Genomic DNA, 7,912 nt, shown 5'->3' on the forward strand with positions numbered 1-7,912 from the left:
TTACTGGATTCGATCTCGACTCAGTCCGATGGTATTTGAAGGTGCTGAAATATGCCTGCCTCGTGACGATGGATTTATCGGAATGTCAAAGAACTCCTCTGGAACAATATTCCAGCACCTCGGCGTCTTCCAGAAACCGTAAAATTAGTTAAAGGGAGGTAAAGCAATTATTATTATTATTATTATTATTATTATTATTATTATTATTATTATTATTATTATTATTATTATTATCTCTTAATCCGCTTACCCTCCAGGGTTGGTTTTTCCCTCGGACTCAGCGAAGGATCCCACCTCGATCACCTCAAGGGCAGTGTCCTGGAGCGTGAGACGTTGGGTCGGGGTATACAACTAGTAAGGAGGACCAGTACCTCGCCCAGGTGGCCTCACATGCTATACAGAACAGGAGTCTTGTGGGGGGATGGAAATGTGAGAAAGGATAGACAAGGAAGAGGGAAGGAAGCGGCCGTGGCCTTAAGTTAGGTACCATCCCGGCATTTGCCTGGAGGAGGAGTGGGAACCACGGAAAATCACTTCGAGGATGGCTCAAGTGGGAATAGAACACCCAACATCCTCTACTCAGCTGACCTCCCGAGGTTGAGTGGACCCCGTTCTAGTCCTCGTACCACGTTTGAAATTTCTTAGCAGAGATGGGAATCGAACCCGGGCCTCCGGCGGTGGCAGCTAAACACACTAACCACTACACTACAGAGGCGGAGTTATTATTATTATTATTATTATTATTATTATTATTATTATTATTATTATTATTATTATTATTATTTAATACTCTAAACTGCCTACAATAAGGAACCATGCCTCCAAAGGAAAATGTTTTATTCTTCTCCCAACCCACCACATCCTTCTAAATTGTCATGTCAAGTAGAACAAGAAGTATTGTGGGTCGTTCCTAGGCAGATACGTACAGATTAAGGCGTATAAAGTAAACACTGAAGTACAGAAACAATCATAAGGGCCTTGGCCTATTACGACGATGGCCTGCAGAAACTGAAGTGTCACTTGTTTAGCGTTTCGACTTCCCCAGCAACTTCCTTGGCTTTCTTAACCGTGCCTACTACAGTACCCCTTGTATCAACAGCTTCTCAGCTGAAGTTATTACGCTGAGTGAACCATAGCCTACCTCTAACTCTCGTTGGACTGTTCAAGTACGATGCAAGTACGCTGCCTCTACACCGCGGGTTGACCACTTTAATGTAAGAGCCCTCCCGTTTGTAAACTTGGTGAAAAAATTGCTATTGAGTACATGTGATCATTGAACATTAAGTGTAAGTATCCGGAAAGATATACGAGCTTACAGAGATGTGCAACGATGTGTTACATTGATAAATGTACTGCAATGCCGGGCCAACCCGTTACAGAGGTGGAGCAAGCCCCTAGCACTCCGTCGATTTCCAAAAATAAATTTAATATTCTGGGCGTGCGATGCACGACGTATCAGATATTAAGCTGATAAGAACAGATGACCTCGATGTTAGGCCCCTTTAAACAACAAGCATCATCATCATCACCATCATCATCAACATTGATAAATATCTAACATGAATTTGGTAGTCTATCAACTACGCATATCTGCCAAATTTATTTTATCAGTTTACTGTCCATGGTTAGTTTTTCCCCGGACTCAGGGAGGCATCCCATATCTACCGCCTCAAAGGTATTATCCTTGGTTGGGAATACATCTGGGGAGAAGGACCAGTACCTCGCCCATGGGGCCTTCCTTTCTATGTTGATCAGGGGCCTTGTGGGACGTGAGATGATTGGAACGGATAGGCAAGAAAGAGGGAAGGGAGCGGCCGTGACTTTAAATACCATCCTGGCATTTGCCTGGAGAAGAAGTGGAAAACCACGAAAAATCACTCCAAGGATGCCTGAGGTGGGAATCGAACTCCCTCTACTCAGTTGATCTCCCGAGGCTGAGTGGATCCCGTTCCAGTCCACGCACCACTTTTCAAATTTTGTAGCATAACCGCAAATCGAACCCAGTTCTCCGGGTGTGGTAGCTAATCTCAAAAGCCACTATACCATAGAAGCGGACCATGTAGAATTTACGAAAAAGAAAAAGTTACATCCCTGTGGTTCAAATTCCAGGTCCCATGCTCTAATCATGATATGACAATTGCATAAAACTGCAAAATAGTTTGTTATTCCCAGAAACTGTGAATTTAATATTTATATTATGATCAGTTAATTGATTCTCAAGTTACATAGAGTTTACGTATTAAGTATCAGGGAATTAAATGGAATTTACTCGAGATTAGCAGCAGCAGGCTTTCACTTTTATGCAACTGTGATCATAGATTATAGCCACGGGCCCTGCGGTTTTACGTGGATTTCAAACCACAAGAATATAACATTTAATTTCAAAAATTCCAAATACCTGGTGTTCGATCCACAGCCCCTTTGGTGAGTGAAGTCACTCGGCTATCGCGCCACCTTACTAGAGATGAAGTTGGATAGTTAATTTTAATGCTTAATCGAAACTTAAGCATTTTATTGAAGTTTCTAAGAAATTTTCTCTTTCCTTAACAAACCTCTGTCTGCACCGCGGTGTAGGGGTAGCGTGCCTGCATCTTACCCGAAGGCCCCGAGTTCGGTTCCCGGCCAGGTCAGGGATTTTTACCTGGATCTGAGGGCTGGTTCGAGGTCCACTCTGCCTACGTGATAACAGTTGAGGAGCTACCTGACGGTGAGATATAGTGGCCCCGGTCTACAAAGCCAAGAACAACGGCCGAGAGGTTTCGTCGTGCTGACCACACGACACCTGGTAATCTGCTGGCCTTCGGGTTGAGCAGCGGTCGCTTGGTAGGCCATGGCTCTTTGGGGCTGTTGTGCCATGGGGTCTGGTTTGGTCTGGTCTGGTCTGGTCTGGTCTTAACAAACCTTATCATCATACAGCTCTATTGCAGCATGCTTAAATATTTATAGATATCTTAAGAGCAAAATAATGATCTGTCTAACGTCCGGCTCATTGGCCGAATGCACAGCGTACTGGGCTTCGATTCAGAGGTCCCCGGGTTTGATTCCTACCCTGGTCAGGGATTTTACTTCGTCTGTATAACTCCTCTAGCTCGGGGATTGGGTATTTGTGTTCGTCTTATACACTTGTTAATGTAAATACAACACACTACAAACCGCCACAGAAGTGAATACATCCTTCCACTGGGAAAAGGTACCGGGCTGCAAAACTGAGCTAAATCTGTAGAAAGTGTTAACCCCAGGTAACTAGGAAAAGACCGGAAAGAAGAAGAAGAAGAAGAAGAAGAAGAAGAAGAAGAAGGAGAAGAAGAAGAAGAAGAAGAAGAAGAAGATCTAAACCTTTCAAATTTTGATAATATGGTTTGTCTAAAATGGTAAGATGAATTTATGTCTGACGATGGTGATGACTATTAATAGAGAGGTAAACTGTGAGAAAGTTCGCATTAATTAATTCACTGAAAGAGAAAAGGCTGGAGAAGAGTCGGAGAAAGGGCGAAATGTACGAGGTAATAGAAAATCATCGACTGATCACGGCCACATAAGAAGTTACACATCCATCTTACTTTTAAAACGAAGTACCTTAGTAAGAAGCCAAGAACACAAAACTCTGTCTCCATAGAGGGCGAAAAGACTCCTCGAGCAGTGGAATATAAAGGCTTCCACTATTTGTAACTTCGGCACTCATTGATGGTGGTGATTATTGTTTTCAGAGGAAGTACAACTAGGCAACCATCCTCTATATAACACTAATCAGAGAGAAAAAAGGAAGGGGTCCGACACTTCGAAAAATGAAGGTATCGGCCAAAGGAAGACAAGGGCCACGAAGGGCGTGAAAATGAAAGACTCCCTAGCCCTCGCAAACCTAATAGCGTCGGGGTCGGAAAAGAACAAGAGTTGACCAAGGGAGGTCGGATAGGATAGGTGAAAGTGAGGAGTCTGGCACAAGTAAGTGGAAGCAATGCCAGGACTCAGCTGAGGGCCCCGCGGTCGCCAACCCACGCTCCATAGTTCAGAGCCCCTGGGGCCCCTTTTAGTCGCCTCTTACGACAGGCAGGGGATACCGTGGGTGTTATTCTACCGCCCCCACCCACAGGGGGGCGGCACTCATTGAGATAGAATGATTAACTCAATGCAAAATGAATTAACTTTGTACCATTCTCTGTCTTTGGCTGAGTGAACTCCAGGGCCATGTGCTTCTCCACTATAGAAAATTTCGTTTTCTGGGCTGATGATCGTATTTATTGTCTTGCCCCTAAAAGACAATTCCCACCACCACAAATCTTATTTCTAAACTCTCCTACTTCCCAAAAGGGAATCGAACTCATATTATTCCAGGCGAACCGAACATGCCTTTAAAACCTCAGCTAGGCATATCCTCCTTAGTAGTATTTAAACAAACCTGCTGTCATTTTGTAATATAGCACAGTTATTAAATTTATCTTCCCATTTTCTTGGAGGTGGTAGAGGTTTATGTCCCTCAGCGAACTCTACAGTAGATAACAATTATGGAGAATATCAGTTGATTACATTGCATTTCGTTAGCATCAACTAAATCTTCTGCTTATATTTATTTACATAACCTATATTATCCTGCGCCGTAAAAATGATGTAAAACCTATAAAATTCTTCAGAATATAATGATTAATCAATCCTCAATTGATATAAATTTCCCTTCTGTATAAGTTAAATAATATTAACAGTGCTATGCTGAGTTTTCTAATGACTGCTTAATATCGAATTATTATTCGTTTTCCTGCCCCCCTATCCCGTTGTACCAATTCATCGGTGTCAGCACTTGACGCAAATTTTGCCTATTTTTACAGCCGTATTTAAATAAAAATAGGTGCATTATCACAGACACTCATTTCTCGAGCTGGAGGAGTTAGCAATACACAGTTAAAATTATCTATCTGGCCGGGTGTCGAACCTTTGCCATTCGAAGTGAAGGCCAGTATGCTGACCAGTCATCCAAAGAGCTGGAAAATGAACACCTATTATTGAATACCTAATAAATGTCTAATGATATTTAACGTGCCTTTTAAATTCTGGAGTGCAAAAATTTCATTCAGGAAAGGTTACCATTAAAGCTCCAGTAAAACTATCGGTACAAGTCCCACGCTTTATAAAACTCTTAAATGTCAACTGAACATGTCGGTAATCGATTTCGCAACCTTGAGGGTAGGTAGTTGACGTCTAACCAACTACGCTGAACGTCATCGATCGTGTCTGGGACGGACCAGCATGTTAATTTTCGAGACAGAATGCAGAAAACCCGTGGATTCAAGGTATACATGGATTCGAACTCCTCTTGCTCACACTATAACGGGCTCCTGTGACTTCCTCAATTAAATCCTATACGAATGCTGCGATAATACCTTTTTGCAGATCTCGAGCACGTTTTTCCAGTGATGATGTTTGTTATTGTGTTCAGGACAAAAAGAACTAGATAATCTTCTCCTCATAACTCTAATTATTGCGGGGAAAGGAAGTGGTATGATCCTTCGAGGAAATAAGGAAGAAAGACTTGAAGTTGAAGGATAACCTAGGCGTCACTGGACTAATAACGTTGGGGGTCAGAAAACACTTATGGATACCGGGCGAGTTGGCCGTGCACTTAGGGGCGCGCAGCTGTGAGCTTGCACCCGGAAGATAGTATGTTCGAGCCCCACTGTCGGCAGCCTTGAATATGGTTTTCCGTGGTTTCCCATTTTCACACGAGGGACTGTATTTTAATTAAGGCCACGGTCACTTCCTTCCCACTCCTATGCCTTTCCTCACCCATCGTCGCCATAATACCTATCTGTGTCAGTGCAACGTAAAACATGTTGAAAAACTAGTTATGGATGATCAAAGAAGGTTTGATGGGAAACGTATAAACAGGTAGGCTGTTTCAAGTAAGTGTGAGCAAGACCAGACTCAACCAAGGCTTCGTAGTCATCACTCCTATCTTCAGTGTCATGAATCCCGGAGGTTTTCCCCTATCTTGAATCGAATTAAAACATGCATGCACACCCTAGTTCACATACTTCAACGACACTGGTTATCGAAATAAAATGACACACAGTAAGTATGATTACGATGTTACAAGTTAAGTACGTAGGTTGAACGATATGAGTATGACACAAAAATTGAAAATATGACGAACGTATATCACACGGTTATTCAATCTGCTCCAGATTAATTTTATACGGAAGCTTAATCACCGATTCATATTAAATGCCTCCTTAAATATTTGCAAGTAATTTAATAGTATTTTTAATTTAATGAAGATGCCATGTATTAAGGTATATGAGCTGATAATAATAGGGTATATAAAGTTCAAATTAGATTTTATCTCAGAATAAATCTAAAAGGAATGTTCACCAATCAAAGGGGTTAATTTCAAATAAGTATTCATCGGTCTACAAAGAAGGATGACAGAGCACTGGACCAGAACTACAAGGTTGTGGAGTAAAAAAGTAAATAGAGCACACATCCAAGTTAAAAATTTTCAACTCTCAGAACATAGAAACATTCATGGTTATTGCTTGGGGAAGATTAATGTCAGAGAATATAAAATAAAATGCGAACACATGAACTTATACTGGACGAAAGAGGGGAATCCCCACACTTGTGAATCTTATCGTGGTTGTCGGCACACTAATGGAACATACTCATCTATAAGCTAGACTGAACTAACTGGTCCATAGATATATTTCGTTTGAAGACTATTATTTATAACTTTGAGTTCAGAATTACTATACGCAAACTATACTCGACCAACTAAATGAGGAAAGTATTTTTAAAAGTCGCAGAAATTGATTATCGGATTTCAACTTGTAAGTTGGAGAACGTGGGTTTAAATCTTATCACGTGATAACATTACTAAGTTTACTCTTTCGTGGTGGAGACCTGCGTAAGGGGGGAATCCCCACAATCATTAACCTTATCATGGTTATCGCCGCATTAAAGGAAGCTAACTGGTTCATTGATGTACAAAATCTGAAGCATTTTAGTCATTATGTTAGCTTCAGAACTCCTTTACGAAAATGTTATCGATTCACTAAATGAGGGAAGTATTTAAACAACTTAAATATAGATTATCAGATTTCAGCTCGTGAGTTGAAGAACGTGGGTTTAATCTTTATCACATACCAGTTTAATACACTTACTCTTTCTTGGCAGAGAGCTCATGCTATAAATATTGTAGATTGATAAAGGGAACTTACCGGAAGAAGAGTTTCTTGTTTGCTGCTCTGCTAGATCCGGCCTTCTTGCAAGTCTGGCTGGGCCCGCCACCTCGTGTCCAACCAGCGCTGGACCTGCCGCTTGCCGAACGTGACCGATCGCTCCCGAACAAACACCGAAATAGTCGGCTTGGCTGGCTAGAGGTTAGGAATCCCTAGGAGGTAGCCAACGAAGACTATTAGCACTACAGTTATGTTTATATGATTCATAAGAGACTGATAGACAAGGACATTTACCTGCTGTTACACGTAGCTTGCAGTTCATCGAAACTAAGTTTCATCTTCACTAATAGAAGTTTAGAACCAGTGCTCTTTTTTTTGTCCATACAAAACGGTTCACAGTACCGGTACCTTCATTTATGAAGATAAATATTCCGGTACATAATACTGTGTTCACGAATTCAATTTTCACTTTTGGTTTCGATCTTTAGTTTGGAAATTAGCACACAAATTATGCTTAAATGAAGGAGAAGCAGTTTGTGGTGTCTGTGAATAGGCGTATCTTCAGGAAAATAAAAGTACTGGACATACTATTTCCTGTAAAGCACACATTGGGTACAATTACAATATCTTCCAGCGAATGCGAAAGGTTTCTTTTCATCTCATATGAATATTATACTAACTTCATTCAGGTCGTGTTTTCTGTACCGATGTTCATCAAGATGGTAGAACCTTCCCTCACTTAGTCC

General features: G+C 41.4%; 1 protein-coding gene and 1 non-coding gene across 2 annotated transcripts in view; both read right to left on the reverse strand.

Moving 5' to 3' along the window:
* Window positions 1-7,349, reverse strand: part of LOC136878904 (uncharacterized) — a 318,860-nt gene extending 311,511 nt beyond the window's left edge. Inside the window, exon 1 of the mRNA XM_068228857.1 lies at window positions 7,206-7,349. The gene's annotated coding sequence lies outside the window, so the exon portion shown is untranslated. The remainder of the gene's footprint in view (window positions 1-7,205) is intronic.
* LOC137501923 (U2 spliceosomal RNA) lies at window positions 1,326-1,518 on the reverse strand. The gene has a single exon (XR_011018683.1). It is a non-coding gene; the product is annotated as a U2 spliceosomal RNA (small nuclear RNA).
* Window positions 7,350-7,912: the final 563 nt, after the last annotated feature.

This window comes from Anabrus simplex, chromosome 8 (assembly GCF_040414725.1).
Source record: "Anabrus simplex isolate iqAnaSimp1 chromosome 8, ASM4041472v1, whole genome shotgun sequence".
Taxonomy (NCBI): Eukaryota; Metazoa; Arthropoda; class Insecta; order Orthoptera; family Tettigoniidae; genus Anabrus; species Anabrus simplex.